At 35.6% G+C, this 13278-nt stretch overlaps 1 pseudogene; it reads right to left on the bottom strand.

Annotated features, from left to right (window-relative positions):
• Positions 1 to 2898, bottom strand: part of LOC143666140 (mesoderm-specific transcript homolog protein-like) — a 39395-nt pseudogene extending 36497 nt beyond the window's left edge.
• Positions 2899 to 13278: the final 10380 nt, after the last annotated feature.

Genomic DNA, 13278 nt, shown 5'->3' with positions numbered 1-13278 from the left:
TATCATCAAGGGGAGGAATATGACATTTTTAGGAGAATTTCAGCATTTCTGTGAAACGAAAGATTAGCTCGTGGTGGAGAGAAATGTATAAAACTTCAGCCATATGAAATCCTTATAATGATGTCTTGAATACTTGATCATAAGAAAAGCATAGATAAAGAGAGATTCTTCCAGGGTGTTTTTTTTTTTTTCTAAACCAGGAAAGTGTTTCTTGGTGCTGCCATAGTCCTCAAAACACAGCGAAGGTCATTGCAGTGGGAAATGTCTTTGCTGATTTAGATAAATATGGCCTCAATCCAGTATATTCTGTTTTTCCTTTTATCCAATTACAAACCTACCACAGGCTTTTACTGTAGGCTGTCAGACAGAGTGCAAATATTTCATAAACTGCAGTGGGTTTCTTAAGTTGGTAACCATTTTAGTCTTTAGGGCAGTTTGTTTCATGATTTAAAATGCTTTTCTCTCCTCCCTTCTTTATTATAAAATATACAGTACAGATGTTCCATTTTTAAAAACCTAATGTTCATGATCTCTTCTGATCCATATGCTAGTGCCAGCATATAAATGAAAGTATAGACCATATCGTAGGAATGAAGATAGATATGGGAGGTGTAAATGATGAGTAAGTAGTCTGCATAAAAATCATCCCCAAATCTAAAATTAATCAGCCTTTTAAAAATTTGATGATTCTGATGTTTAATTTATGCCTATGATGTATACTTACCATGATACAATAAATAAGGAAAATCAGATATAAAGTCATATGAGAAGCACACTTTGGAATTTAAAAACTTTTTTTTTTCTTGAAGGCTGCTCTGACCCAGACACTATTAGATAAGTATAAAATATATTCACTTTGTTTTACTTTGAATTTATTTAGAACCCATCTACCTAACTTTGCAATGTAAGTTCAGTGAGGGTGAAAGATTTGGTTTGCTTTGTTTACCGCTGAATCCCCGGTGCCTGTAACAGAGCCTACGGCAGGGAAAACACTCAAAATAGACTTAAAGAATGTATGCACGTGTGAGTGGATGAAGGGATTCAGGCAAAGAATTAGAATCCTATCTACAGTGAAATCTTTGCTGCTTCTGAATTAGATCAGTGTGTTAAGAAATATTTCATATCACTACTTACTCAGCTTTTTTTTTCTTTTAATGTGGCTTTATTGTCTTAACAAAGTCTATTCCTTCTTTTGAGATCATAGTCTAATAAGATGTTTATACTTTTGTTATGAGTTTTCATATTTTTATTATACCTAAACTTGTTTTGCATTTCCCACACTACTTTATAACTTTTTATATTTAATCTTCTTTGTATTAATTAGTGCATCCTTCAACTTTAATTCCTTTCCCTCCAACTTTCCATTTATTACTAATTTTATTTTATTTCCTTTTTCAAATAAATTAACAATGTCGTACTGGTTAAGAGTAATGGATTCTGGAATCATATTACTTAAGTTTGAATTTCCATATTGATATTCACTAGATGCGGGACTTGAGGAAAGTTACCGAAATTTTCTTGCCTATAAAATGGTAACAATAATCTCTTGGATATAGGATTTTCATAAAAATTAAAGATTGAACACACTTTATGCTTTTCTAATAGTGTCTGGTATAGAGGAACCTTCAAGAAAAAAAAGATTTTAAATTCTAAGGTATGTTTCTTACATGATTCTATCTCTGATAAAAATTATTTTTAAGTTTGTTTAAGTAAATTGTGGGGACTTTCCTCAGCCTACCGCAGAGAGCAATATGACTAAAGCAGAGTGAATGAGGAATGAATAGGGGAATGGTGGAGCTGAGATTGACTTTTACTGTGAATGAGATGGAGCCACATTGGACAGATGATCAACACCATCTGGCTTATATTTTAAAAGGAACACTTTTAAAAGAAGTGAAGAACAAATTGAGGAAGAAAAGAGTGGAAGCAAGTGAAGAGTTTGCTGTCTACTGCAGTGATCTCTGTACGGACTGGATGGGGGCAGGGAGTGGTAGAGTTGGGGAGAAAGGTTGCATTCTTGATAGTATTTGAAGGGAATGCTGATTTATCAAGGATTTTTGCTGTACTTTCAAGTTGTGGCATCATTGTACAGGACGTCTCTGAGAGAGTAGGTTTCTGGGGAAATATTCTTCACAGGGAGAGCTGCAAGATCAGAAAGGCCTTTGTCTCTTCCCAGGGTGCTGGGAACCCAAGCTCCTGCCTCTAAGGATGTCTGAGATGACTCCTCACACTCAGGCCTGGCAGGTGACTTCTCCCTGGAGGACCCACTACAAAGCATGTAGTTCCTCCTGACCGTGGATTGAGCTATTAAATACACATTCTTCATTGGGCAAATCTAACAGATTCATGATCCCAAGTTATTTGTGAAAATTAAAAAAAAAAAAAAATCAGTAAGCTTGAGGAATGGGTTGGCTAAAACCATAGCAATAACCGTGGGGCACGATCGGAACCTTTCTGTTAGCTGAAAACATGGCCAGAGCAGGGAAAACAAACACTGTGGAGCAAAGCCTCAAATTTGTGTCATGTTGGTGGAACTTATCCCACAGGTTTGCTATGCTGGTGTAACAAAATATTTTAATTTGTTGTCGACTTTTAAGAGTTGGGAATTTTCATGTAAAAATCAAAGGTTTTATATAAAAATATGTACTTCGGCTTCAGAAATGGAAATATTGGGCATCAGTGGTCCTTGTTCCTATATAACACTCACGTGTTTGGCCTTGCAAAAGTGCCCGTTTTCGAGGGTCCCCACAGTCTACTCCCTCCGTCCCTTCCTTCTTTAGTAGACATGCCCCTCCTGGAGTTCTTCCTACTTCCCAAACTGCTGCTTACAGTGACTTCCTGCACAGCTGGGACCTTGGCTTCTCCTTCGTCATCTTGAGGGTTCTGTTTGCCTCTCATCTTTGTTTGATCCCTCATTTCTAGACCCTCATGGCTCACTATTTTCCAATTTATTACTCGTTTTGTTGGAACATATTCTACAGTAACTTCTTAAGAATGGTGCTCGGGAGGGAAGCATAAGAAAATTATTAGAAATGCATAATTATTGCTGGTATGGCAGGGTAAAAACTTCCACGCTCTCTCCCATCCCCATCCAAGCCAATAGGCATCTGTCATCCAGAGAGCATAACGTTTACTGATGTTCTAAGAATTTTGACACCACTTTGCCTCTCAGTCAACTATACATATCTTTCTTTAGCTCTCTGACACTTTAGAATTTTCTCTTGCTCGGTAGTATTCTGATATTTCATAATTATGAACCTCGGAAGGAACCTTTATAAATCATTATATTAGGATTTGGTCTTTTTTTTTTTTTTCTAACTTGGAACTTCATGTTCTTCAATTACTTGTCACTTATATCCTTTTAGTCATCATTCCACTTCATGTCTGTGACATTTTGTGGCTTTGGAGGGAAAATTTTCATTCAATTCCTCCATTGAAAACTGTTTTTTGTTTTCGTTTTTGGTAATTTCTACTAGCATTGTTTTTGGAGAGCATTTTGTTGTTTCTAAATTACCCTTTTTTATAGCATCCTTGTTTGATTTTCCTGGCACAGTGTTTTCTGTTCATATTTGAAATATTAATTTTAGAATTTTTAAAGTATGTTTTTTGCCTTTGTATTATCTTTAAATTTAATTTTTTGTCTTTTCTCTTCATCTGTTTTGGTCTTAATGATTCATGAAAGAAACTTTCTTCAAAGGTAAGCCATTTTTTTAGCATTTATTCATATTTAATATGGATTCATTAAGATGGTTATTGGAAATTCTGTGTGATTAGGAGGTGGTGGTGACCTGCGGGTGTCCATGCAAGGGTGATCAGAAGAGAATCTGGCCTTTTCATTGGAAAATCTCTAGCTGTCAGTTTAGAAGTGTTTATCTCTTGGACAGATCAGCTGCAAGAGGAAGGGAAACTGTTAAGCTCCTACCTACAGAGTATAGACCTGGCTTTTAGCATTCTGAGAACAAGGGCAGGGTCTGCAATTCACCATAAGATTTTTCATATTTTCAGGTGAAGTGTTACCAGCACCTCAGTGAAACCACGTATCTCGAAGATCAGAAACTGTGAATCTGCATTTCCAGAGAAGAAGCCTACAATCTTCCGCCGAAGTAGAAATGGATAATTTTGCCTTATAAGATAACTGATTTCTCCAGATTCTGGGGTTCACTTAGTTGTGGCAGTCTGATCAGCTTGCTTTTGTGGCCCTCTCCCACTGCAGGCTCAGATTTCAGCTTTGACATGTGTTAACTAGTCTAATCATACATCAAGTTTTTAGCTTTCAAAATGTACATGACTGCTCTTATCTGTTTTGGTGTCCTATCTTGTTCTCTTTTCCTGTGGGTTTCTGCAAGCTTTTTACCTTTGCTGCCATTTTATTGGGTTTCATCAGATTAAGAAGAAACACTTCTTATTCAGTCGTCAAAGTAAAACCAAAAGTCTAGATCTTATTGGTCAACGGAATGTCAATCCCAAGCTAAAATTACTGCGTCTGAGTTTATTCCTGCTATTCAAATAACGGTTTAATAAATCACTTTCTCATTGGATACTGCAAGCATGCATGTAATATTGAATAGTTCTTAAAGTTATGGCAGGTTGATTCTGGATAATCTTGGGGTACTAATTTAGGGATACACAATCTTACACATATATATTTCAGTGTACACACCCACTTGCACATATATTTATCCAATTATTATTGAAAATCATATATTCAGTGCCTCTTATGATTCTGATCCTCAACGAGGGGCTGGGAAAGGAAAGTTTGAAGTGTAAATTTTGCCTTCAATAGCATCACAATTAAGTACATTCCTATACATGTAGAAATGATTTGGACAGTAGGAATTCAATTATCAATCAGACTGCATACTTCAGAATAGAACAGACAATCAGGTTATCAAAGAAAAATTTATATGAACTAAAATAATTCTCATATTGTTCACAAATTATGGTTTGAATGCTGGATTCTTCACCTTCTCTCAGCCCTTACATGGAATGTGATTACCCATATTTTAGACTTAATTCTAATAAGTTTAATTCCATGACTTCACAGAATACTTAATATTCAAAGTAGCACATAAAAAAATATAGTCTACAGCTAGAGGGAAAGAAAATGTCGTTAGACTATAATGATGCCTGGGCCTGAGGGAGTAGCCACAAAGGCCAAATGTAATCCTTGGTTCTGCTACCTGTTCACAAAGTAACCTCAGATAAAACACGTTACTTCTCTAGGTTTCAATTTCCTCATCTGCAAGACAAGAAAAATGATCATCTTGACATTTTAGAGGTGTCGGAAGGATGAAATAAAAGAACATTGTAAATCACATAGGAATAAACAGATGCACAATTAAATTTAAGTACGTATCATCATTATTAAGAGAGCACAACTGACCAGGGTGATTTAGAATAGATGAAATCAGCTCAACTCAACTTTAAAGACCCTTCAGTTTAACTTCCTAGCATGATACAGTTTCTGGGACGCATGTCAGTCAGGGTTTTGCCCACGAAGCAGAAGTGATTTTGAGTATTTAAAAGTCAGTGAACCTTATGCATGGAATTGTTTAAATGATTATAGAATAGCTGGGAAGCAGAATCGAGAAAGTGCCACTCGAGACAAGTCAAGTGGGCAATGCAGCAAGTCCCTGTCTCTCCTAGACTGAAAAGACCTGGGAAGAGCAGGTGCTGCTGAAAATGAGTAGCAGAGTCACCCATGGAGAGGCAGCTAAAGCAGAAAAGACTGACGAAGACATGGGGAAGGGGAAGATACCCCCGTTCTCCCATTATTTCATCACCTGGTCCCCAACCAGTGCCTCCCAGTGGCTGAGGCCAGTAGAAAGCTCACTGCCATTGCAGCCAGGGCATCCTGGCTCTCAGTCTTCCACCAGACATACCACAGCAGGAGCAGGCAAAGGATGGGTGTGAGGGCACAGGTCTCCATTCACAAAGACACACACAGAGACTCATGTAATTGATACAAAACAGAAGGCTATTGAAATTATTTAATGTTAACAATTCAATAAGCACCAGAAATAGAGATGCTTAAAAATATTGTACAGTACTTGAGAATCTTGGTGATCTGAAGTTAAGTATTACATTAAAGTTCTAAGAGCTAAGAATGCCGTGTGTGTGTGTGTGTGTGTGTGTGTGTGTGTGTGTGTGTAGAGAGAGAGAGAGAGAGAGAGAGAGAGAGAGAGAGAGAGAGAGAGAGAGAGAGAGAGAGAGAGAGAGAGAGAGAGAGAGAGAGAGAGAGAGAGAGAGAGAGAGCCCATTCTTCATAGTAGAGAGAAAGTGAAAAGTTAATACTTCCCAGGAAACCCTCAGGCTGAAAGAGGTTTTTCTTTTCTGTGCTCCTACTGCATATTATACACTTGTTGCACTCAAAGTCTTTTTGTACTGAACTTAACCTTTTGGGTCTGTTTCTTTCCCTGCCGTCCACTAGAATTAAGCTCGGAGAGTGTTGGAATCATTTGTTATTAATTTTATTACTCTAGTGTCTGACATAGTATTTGCAACATAGCAAGTACTTAATAAATATTTGTGGTACTGAATTCGGAGATTGAAACAGGCTAGACCCCTTCCTTTGGGGTCTTTGTTAAAAAGTTGTTGGAGACTGAAAAATGATGGAGTATCAGAATGTCAGTTCTTAGAAAATGGTCAGGTCAAATTTCAAATTGTGGTATCCATTTTGATTTACTATCACTGGGAATTTTAATATAATTCCTTAACTGGAGATTTGCAGTGAGCTCAAACTTTGTCATGAAAATGGAATTATGTTAAAGAACCTTTTTTCTATTAAGTTTAACTAGATCATTTGCTATTCTAAACTTTGCTTACAGCATCTTATTTCTGTTTTGTTTTAAATATATTAAAATGTTTATTATGAAAATGCAAAACAAATCAGTTTATCAATTAGCAAAATATCCCCCTTGTGTTTAGAGAAATCATCTTCAGCTATAAGACAGCAGATGTAGTTTCTGTGCATAAACATATTGAGGTTAGATTGGAGTCAGTTGATTTGAGGAAGATGCTTTTTCCTTTCTTATTAACTCAGTCATGTCTTCTTGGAAGCTGTGTTTTCTGAAAAAGTGGAAAGAGATTTTTCTGTGAATGAAGGATGCATTTATGACACTGTTTCTTCCACAATTATTTATTTATTGTTTGTTAAAATGATGCTATCATTTCCATTTTAGAAGGAGCTATATAAGGAAATACACATTAATTTATTTAAATAAAAAAGAACGTAAAATACTAAAAGTCTGTCCAAATTTGAGATAGAATGTGCATCAAGTTGTTTTAAATGAATTGGGCAGGGATCAGTGGACATGTTTGCACATTGTATATTTTTCCTCAATGTAATTAAATACTATCTAAACTAGGAAATCTGTCCCTCCCATTCACTTCTGCAAATGCAACTGGGAAGAACAGGTTAAAAAAATATCTTTCTGTCCCTTCTCTGCTCTTAATTTCCAGTTTCCCTCTTCAAAAACAGCAAAAGGTAGAGTGTACAGTAGGGGGTTGACTTTAGCTTCTTTTTACCTTTTACAACTATATCGCTGACTGTGCGTTTTCAAAAAGTCTTAAACTGGTGACTGACAAAGATTTATATAAAAAATAGTAGGACTTTGATGTTCTTGTTTTCTTCCCACTGTAGTGTGCAGTGGCAATGAAAGATCATGTAGACTGAATGACCTTCCCAAGGGTAACTTTTATTAGGAACCAAATGAGTCCTGCCTTCTACAGATTTTTTTCTAGGCTTTATATATGAAGGTAACACCAGAGGCAAGCTTCCTGTAAATAGGCATTCCTTTGTGGCTGCACACTTATAATTCTTTAAAAATGAAACCATGAAAGGTTGTTTAAAAGATCACTATCTATTTGCTATAAAATAATTTTCTTCATTTAATTGTGTCAAATGAACAGAAAATGCTCTGGTCAGCAATAAATAACCAGGATATTATGTGTCTATTGATAACTATAAAATGTCTATTTTATATAATCCCTCATAGGAAAGTGAAGCTTTTATTATCTTTTAGGTAAAAAAACTAACAAACGACCAAAAAAAAACACACACGATGTTTTACTTTCTTTGGCTGTTCCTGCAAATACCATGCAATAGTCCAGTTTAAAGAATGAGAATGTTATTTGTTCACTGTTTTAAGGCTCAGAGAAAATCCAAGTGAAGGCATCAAGGCAATGCTTTCTTACAGAAAGATGGCATTCTGGGGTAGGCTGCTGGCTATCCTTGGTTCTTAGTTTGTCACTTGGAGAGATACATGGTGCTGTGTCTTGCCCTCCCTTCTCTTCCAGGTTCCACTGATGTTCAGTGTCTGGCTGCTCCCTCTGTGACTTCCTCTCTGTCTGAATTTCATTCCATTTTAACGGACTCTAGTAACAGGATTAAGACCCATCCTGGTTGAAGTGGTCACCTCTTAATTGAAGTAATCTCAACAAAAAGTCTTACTTACAATGGGTTCACACCCACAGGCATGGATTAAATTTTAAGAACATGCTTTTCTGAGGTAAAGACAGCTCCAATCCATCATGCAAAATAACAATATAATAGGACACCATATCATAAATTTGAGAAATCAAATTTATCAAAAATAAGGTAATTCTGGAATTCTTGGGGATGTGCCCAAGTCCCCAAATGTGTCTGGCATGTTGGCTTCTGCCTCAGACTTTCTTCTGACTCTGGACATTTGGACTCCACCAGCTCCTGCTGCTTCTTCAGCAAGTGCACCTGAATTTCCTAGCCTGTCCTTTCTTTTTCCTGCTTCCCCTCTACTGTGGAGAGGGAAATATTTTTCAAATTTTCCCAAAACCAAGCTATGTCTGTAAAAATAATTTACTGAAGGCGTGAAAATGGTGAAAGGGGAGTACAACATAGAAGACCGTAGATGCCATCTTCAATAGGTGAATTTAGGAAGAAAGGGGGCTCAAATACAAGATACATCAATGCAGAATATAGTTTTAGTTTCCTAAGCTGCTCAAGCAAATACCGTGAAATGGGTTGGCTTAAACAATGAGACTTTAGTAGTTTACAGGTTTGAGTCTAAGAGGAAATTCCAAATGAAGTCCTTGTGACAGCAATGCTTTCTTCCTGCAGACTGCTATTCTGGGGCTGGATGCCATCAATCCTTGGCTCCTGTGGCATGAGGCAAGTGCATGACAGCATCTGCAGGTCTCTCCCTTCTCTTTGAGTTTCCTTGATTTCAGCATCTTGCTTCCGCAGCTTTTCTCTCTGTCTGAATTTCATTCTCTCATATGGAACTGCAGTAAGAAAAGTAAGAACCATCCTGATTGAGACTAGACACAACTTAACTGAAGTAACCTCATCAAAAGTTTCTATGTATGATGGATTTACACCCACAAGGATGGATTACATTTAAGAACATGTCTTTCTGAGGCACCTACAGTGTCAAACCACTACAAATATCAACCTGGCAATTTTTTAAAAATTAAATTTTGACAGAGATTCACTGAAAAACAGGTTGGCTTTACCCTCACCCCCAAATAGATCTGCCAAATCATTGCTTTATTCACTGTTTTGCTTCTCTTAGACACAGTCTCAGAGCTTTCCATTTTAATTGTAAATGCCTACGGCAGGACCCCATCATGGCACTGAATGCTTTTGGACATTTTTCTACTCAGAACAACAGCAAAAAAAAGTGTTCTATGGAAACCACTATTGATTTTATGAAAGAAATTAACCTAATCCAGAAATGGAGAAAAATAACCAAAAAGAATTGTGCTTTTTATTAATTATTCCCATGACACTATTAATAGTAAACACTATTTATATAGTCAAGTTTCCATTTTGTAGTAATTAGCAGTTTTTCTGCTGCTTGTTAAAGCACTTAAAATAATTGATATAAACATTTAATTTCTTCACTCTGAAGTCTGTTTAGTCTAACTAACAACATAAAGGAAATGAAACAAGGGTAATAAACTCATACCTCATTTATAATTTGGTAGTATCCTATAGTTTGTAGACACTTATCTTAGAAATTTTCCCAATGTTTGAAGTAATTGAGTCTTACACATCAATATAAGAATGGCAAATAAGAATGGCGAAAATAAAAATACAAAAATACCATCATAATTCTTTATTTAAATAAAATAAAATATAGAATATGCAACCAGACATACAGTTTAATTTTAAATACTTCCAAATACATCTCTCTATATATTATGTTTGTGATGGGTTTTTAAAAAATAGTGCCAATGTTTCCAGAATCTAAGCTACTATTTTCTAAAAATCATCTTAATGACTTTTAGTAGACTGAGCTCAGGGTGATTGCTAATAATCTATTTTACTGATGAATAAATAAACAAATATATATATATATATATTCCAGTTTTGACAAAAAATTAAAATATATACTTTAAAATTAATTTAACAATTAGAGTATATTTTGTATATTGTACTTGAATTTATACTTTGGTTACTCTTCTGGAAATAGTGGAAATGTCGAAATTTAAAAAGCAGAAATTGTGAAAAAAGTATTAAAGCAATTGGCTCTGAGTATACAAAGAAAATTCAAACAGAATTTAGCATCATATCTATAATAGTATGTCAAAGAATACTGTGGGCATTTTGTTTCATCAAGTCGATGCATTTTCATGACTGTATCCAAAGGTCATTTTAAGAAAAAGATTAGGCTCATAATTCAGATGTGTAATCCTTTGTGCCTTTCAGACAGTGGCATCAGATGACTAAAACCTGAAAGAAGGGGATTCTAAGATTTCCATTTGAATCCCCTACAAATTTAATTCCTAGTAATGTGTCCTCGGAAATGTATTAATAATAGCTGTGCCCAATTATCCAATATGTATAGAATACTAATAGTGCATGATGATTGCTGTGTCAATTTGATTCACAGTGTACTCATTGGACAAGTGGCAAGAGTAGTAAACATTTTCTAGGATCTTGCCCAAATGAAGAAGTTCATATTTGAGATGAAAATTAATAATGACTTGCCTGTGCATTCTTGGTGGGGGGGGGGGGGGATAAACAGCCATATTTACGTACGAGACCTCCTCCTTTTGCATTTGCCCTGAGCACTCACTGTGGAGTTACACATGTGATGGTAGATAGGTGGCAGTTGCATGCAAATCATGGTATAGTGAAAGGCTCTTTGAGGTTTTCCCTACCTTCAGCTCTCCAAGTAAATGCCATTTATGTTGGTTCGCCTATATTTTTGACAAATCATTGCAAATACACTCTTCAAATTTAGGGTAGTTTTCATATGTTATGGTAAAAACAGTGATAAGCATTCGGAAACTTTATTTGTTCATGTTTTATTATGGATGAATATAATTATTTCACTATCTCTCCTAACTATTATATTGCGTTTTAATAGGATTCATATACCTGTTTGATGTTTCCTTTCCTTTTACGATATCATGATATGAGAAACTACAGTAAACATTAGAATTGAAATTTAATAAAGGGCATTAAGTATATTTAATATATATATATATCTTGAAATGCAAATGTTAAATAATATTTCTAAAAATTAATTTTTCCTCTAAATTTTATCGAAAATGTAACATCAGTGCTGAAAAAATAAAATTCTTTACAACAGGTCCTCATTTTAACATATGCCATCTATTGAGTGGTTATTGATAAAAGTAAAATTGATTGCATAATTTCAAAATGTAGGTGTGATAACTACTTTAGTTCACTGATGCAACTTCAGTTTGCATTGTTTCACTTTATAAAGGAGACCTGAAAAATTAACATTGCTTAAATGTTTAATTCTTAATAATTAAAAAGTTGATAGAGAAATTGTGCTGAAATGATGACATAAGAATGTCACTTTTGAAATGCTACTTTTGAATGTTACTTTTGAAAATAACCACCTAAGGTTATTGCTATACATGTAGGATTGTACATCTGATTTCACAATATGGGAATTGAGAAAGGAACCTATAACTGTGGAGTATAAGCATTACCACATGGAAAGAAAACATTCTTGAAAAATTATCAAATGTTGTGAAATGATCTGTGACTAATTCTGCATCAGCATCTCTTTTGTCCATCTGTATATCGATTAAATGATACAGGCATCCAGCATATTCTCATGACGTCACGTGGCCATCAATTTCCATAGTTAATCTATATCATCAACCATATTTTAAAATATTGATTTTTTAGTTTCTCAGACCCATTGGGACTCATTGAAACTGAACACATTTTGTCACCATATTTTCCCTGAGATCACACTCTGTGTTTGTGTTCTCACTGGAAACTACAAACTGAACTTCATGGGAATAAAGCCAAACAATTGACATTAGCAGGAGTAGAAGAAAAACACCCCGTATTCATCAGAATACTATTTTAGGACAGAGGATTTCAGGAAAACTTTGAGTCCAATTGAAATTGCAGGGAGGATTAAAATGGCAATAAATGCATATAATTAACCAAGCTGGAATTGGTTCAGGATTCCAGGGCCAAGTGCTCTTTCAATTATTCAGTTAATGGGCCTGTTCATGCCAAAATAGCTACCCTACATTGAGGCTGGCAGCCTGCTTTTCAGAAGTATAACCTCATTTGTGTAGCCTAAACCCACACAGAAATTAATAGCTTATTTAATGCTTCCATTTTTGTGCCAAAATTCTGGTTTCACTCATGAAGCTAGGTACATGTGTACGTCATTCATGGGATTCTGGGGACTGGTTCAACTGTAGATAAACAGGTTCTGCTTCATTGAAACGGTTTGTATAAACTGATCCCTGAAAAGGTCATCTTCACTCTAAGAACATCCCTGGCCTTAAAACATAAATGAAAGCTACACGTTACCTAAAGGAGTCCCGAACAGATGGTTCACGTTGCTCCTTTACTCATCCAGTCACTGACGACATCACGATAATGTGAAATCTTCACAAATCTTACACCTCAGAAAATGATTTATGCTCTTTTATTAGTCAGCCATTCAGATGCTCCCAAATATATCTGGATCCAATTTCTAGTCAATTTAATGTTCTTCACATTTTACTTTTATGCCTTAATGCCCTTTAACTAAGTGGAATTCTTCCACTTTCTCAGATATTTCCTCTTAAGAAAAGATTTACATGAATTATGAAATGCTTCTACTCTTCTATAAGCCACTAATGCCCCCAAACATTAAAGAGATCCATATAAATTTTATTCAAGCCCTGCAGTTCAAACAAACGTGTGTTGCGTATTGACTCCTGCAGGGACTTATGGGAAATATAAGGCATTTGTTTCAATTTTTCCTTATTATTGCACCGACTGCAATGACTACAGCAAAGACAAGTGTT

This window comes from Tamandua tetradactyla, chromosome 22 (assembly GCF_023851605.1).
Source record: "Tamandua tetradactyla isolate mTamTet1 chromosome 22, mTamTet1.pri, whole genome shotgun sequence".
Lineage (NCBI taxonomy): Eukaryota > Metazoa > Chordata > Mammalia > Pilosa > Myrmecophagidae > Tamandua > Tamandua tetradactyla.
Note: the sequence above shows the minus strand (reverse complement) of the source record. Positions and strands in the feature narration are given on the sequence as shown.